Consider the following 3883-nt stretch of genomic DNA (forward strand, 5'->3'; position numbering starts at 1 on the left):
ACAGAAAAAAGCCAGGTGGAGCTGAAAAAGCTAGATTAAGGAAAAGAAAAGCTTTGGAGGAAGATGCTGCCAAGTGTGCAAAGCTCACATATATTTTTTTCAAGAAGAGGGAAATGGTAAATAGGGCCGAGCATAACAGGCTACGTGCCTGTTGATGCCAGGATGTCAGCCGTATCAACATTTGTAGTCCAGTACCACCTCTTCCAGCTACTTACAGACTTCACTGACTTGGCTGGGCATACACTGTATGATATTTTCAATCATTGTACTTGGCTCCAGCTCAAACTGTGTGACAAAACCACAGGGTTTAAAAGTTCAGAGCGCACAATTCATGGTCTCACACTGTACGGCCCGATGCTCTGATGCGATCTGACTGTTCACATTGTACATTCAAAAATCACACTTCGGGGTCGCGTTTCTTTTTTTATAAAAATTTATTTCATGCCTATCAGCACGCACAGTGAGTGAAATCAGGTGGGGAGACTGAACGTATATGCGCGCGCGCACACAGCAGACAAAAGAAAGGCAGAAAAAGAAAGACGTTATAAAAATGCATACAGTACAAAAACCATTTGACTGTTCTGAGTGTGATAAAAGATTTGGATAAAAGAGCAACCTGACTAGACACATGATAATTCATACAGGGTGGGTTGGAGTTCCTACTGGACACAAGCCTCGAGTGTCCTCGGTCCCACTGTGAAGGGGTTTGCCAGGAGAGATCTTGGTATGAGGATGTTTCAAAAGAAACAAACCCCAGCTAAAACCTCCACAAAGCGCCTAGGCACCAGGGCGTATGAAGAAAATGGTGCAGCTTCTCCCAGTGCTGTGGGGAGACATCTCCTCTGTAGCAGCACTCAGCTGGGTCATCCACCAGAAGAGCGGTGTCATCCACCAGATAGTTCTGATCCTGGACCCCAGCAACAACACCATCAATGGGTTAAAAGAATCCAGTGAAACTACATCATTGTAAATTGGTCCATTGGGGAGAAGAAAAAGATCTCTCACTGCTTCCCCTACTCAAACTTGAGAAGTGGGGCAGGAGATCAAAGGCAGTATTTGAGGAGAGGAAAGGTCACCATCTTTAAGAGAGCCCTCGGATACAAAGCCAGTAATGTTAAGGGTGCAACTTTAGACCCCTGGTCTGGGGCCCACTGCACTCTTGTAGAAGGAAATTCAAGGCAAATGAAAAAAAAAGACAGAAATATGGAAAAGCATCTGGTCACATGAACAGCTCAGAGCAACAAAAGGATCGGCAAACAAGAAGAAAACCATTTAGCTGTTCTGATCGACGACATATACTGGAACAGAAGGACACTCGGCTGGATAATCCACCAGATCAGCATAGTTCTGATCCTGGACTCCAGCAACAACAGCATCAATGGGCCAGAAGAAACAAACGAAACTATGCCACAGTAAATTGGACCATTGAAGAGAAGAAAAAGATCTTTCACTGCTTTACTTACTCAAGGCATGAGAAGTGGGGCAGAAAGAAAAAGGCAGTATTTGAGGAGCGCATAAAAGAAGCGGATCTACCACCACAAAAGAAAGAAGCCACCACTACTGCAATCGATCGCCTCACAAATTGCAAAATATCTGACAGCAGAGGAAATAAAAAAAATAAAGGAAGAAGCCCAAAGGGAAGTGATAAAAGATTATCAGTTGATGGATAAAGAGAAACAACTCCAGTTTGAAAGGAGTCAGTGGAAGAGGGAGGAAGAGTGGATACTGCTGTGGACAATGGAATATGCTACAATAAAATACACCAAAAACCAGACAAAGAGATCTAGAGAATGGCAAAAAAATATTCCACCACCACTGCCCAAGTAAGAAAGACATCCCAAGTAAGACTCTCACCACGCAAAAATCCAACTTTATCACACAAAAACATTTCTTGGAGGATGAAATAAAAGCGATGCAACAGAAGGTTGGGCAAATGATCAGAGACGGCATCTGCCCTCTGACGCATCCCATTGCACCACCAAAAAATGATTGCCCTCAAAAAAAGTACATCCCCGAAAAAACAAACCATCCACTGCCCCCAGAAAAAGCGAACCATTCACTGCTCCCCGAAAAAGCGAACCATTCACTGCTCCCCGAAAAAACAAACCATTCATTGCCCCCCGAAAAAACGAACCATTCACTGCCTCCCGAAAAAACGAGCAACTCACTGCCCCTCGAAAAAACGAGCAACTCACTGCTCCCCGAAAAAATGAGCAGTTCACCAGCTCATCTACAAAACAATATACAGGTGCACACAGACCCAGAACAGCAGGAACTAGAAGAGGAATTGGCAAATAAGATTGAAGAAATAAGAAAAATGGACATGAAAGAGCGCCCAAAGCTGACTAAACTAAAAGAGAATACAAAATTCAAAAATATCCTGCAAAAAGTTAACATAGGACTGACCAAACTGGTCCCAAAAGGAACCACATTGACAGAGTTAAACTCTCTAAATTATGGAGCGGCATGGTACATACAAAGTAAATTAGTCCCACAAGATTTGGAGAGAAACGGAACCACAAATAAGAAAAAGAATACCATGCCACGATGGAAAAAGAAATTACAACAAAAAATCAGCCGCCTAAGAGCAGAGATCTCCCAAATGACCACATTTTTGGGAAACAAAAACCACAAAAAGAATCTTCTTACAAAAGTAAATCGCATTAAAAGAAAATACAATGTTGAAGACAAACAGCTAGGTGGAAGGCTGGCTGAACATCAAGCCTTAGTAAAAGCTTTCGCAGCACAAATTAGGAACAAAGACAAGAAAATACAAGCAAAACAGATAAACTATTTGCAAAAAACCCCAGACTAGTGTACAGAAAGCTGGCAAACGACACAATAGAAGTACAACAACCACCTGAGAGAGAGGAAATTGAAAAATTCTGGAGACCACTCTTTGAAGACCCAAAACAACACCAAGAGGCTGAGTGGATTGAAAAAATAAAACAGAAAAACAAAGACAAACAAGAAATGCCAGCAATTGTAATGACAACTGTAATTGTACTGACAGACAAAGTTATCCTGGAGGATTGCAAAAAAAGGCAGAGGAACCTCAGCATGGCTTGGATTGACTACAAAAAGGCATTTGACAGTGTACCACACTCCTGGCTCATGAGGTGCTTAGAACTCTACAACATCACTGAGGAAATAAGATCTTTCCTGAGAGCACAAATGAACAAGTGGAACACCACCATCACCCTCAGTCACACAGAGGGACAAATAACAATCCCAGACATACGAGTTCAGAGAGGGATGTTTCAGGGAGACAGCCTTTCGCCTCTCTTATTCTACTTAATCATGGACCCGCTCAACAAAACCCTGAAGGAGCATGACATCGGATATAACCTTAGCAGAAGCAAGGAAAAAAAACAAAAAACTTGTGAACCATCTGCTGTTGATGGACGATTTGAAACGCTATGCCAACACAAAAAAGGGACTCAGTCACCTCGTGAAAACTGTCCATAAGTTCTCAAAAGACATTGGCATCGAATTTGGACTGAATAAATGTTCAAAATGCACAATGACAAAAGGTAAAAAGACAAAAACCGAAAACATAAATTGGATGAAGGGAGCTACATTGAAGATCTGGCCGTAGACTCTACATACAAATACTTGGGAATCGAACAACATAATACAATTGAGCACAAGAAAATGAGAACAAAAACACAAGAATACCTAAACCGCTTAAAAAAGATCTGCAAAACACAGTTGACACCAAAAAAAAGATCACAGCCATAAACCAGTTTGCAATACCAGTGGTGACCTATGGGTTTGGCATAGTGGACTGGCCACAATGTGAGCTTAATACGTTGGACACAAAAACCAGGAAGATGCTCACCCTCCACAAAGTCACATACAGAAATCAGTGCATGGACAGAAT

General features: G+C 42.0%; 1 long non-coding RNA gene across 1 annotated transcript; it reads left to right on the forward strand.

Moving 5' to 3' along the window:
* Positions 1-376: 376 nt before the first annotated feature.
* LOC117501873 lies at positions 377-1682 on the forward strand. The gene is made up of 2 exons (XR_004558111.1): positions 377-645; positions 1262-1682. It is a non-coding gene; the product is annotated as an uncharacterized LOC117501873 (long non-coding RNA).
* Positions 1683-3883: the final 2201 nt, after the last annotated feature.

The sequence above is a fragment of the Thalassophryne amazonica genome, chromosome 2 (genome assembly GCF_902500255.1).
Source record: "Thalassophryne amazonica chromosome 2, fThaAma1.1, whole genome shotgun sequence".
NCBI classification, from domain to species: domain Eukaryota; kingdom Metazoa; phylum Chordata; class Actinopteri; order Batrachoidiformes; family Batrachoididae; genus Thalassophryne; species Thalassophryne amazonica.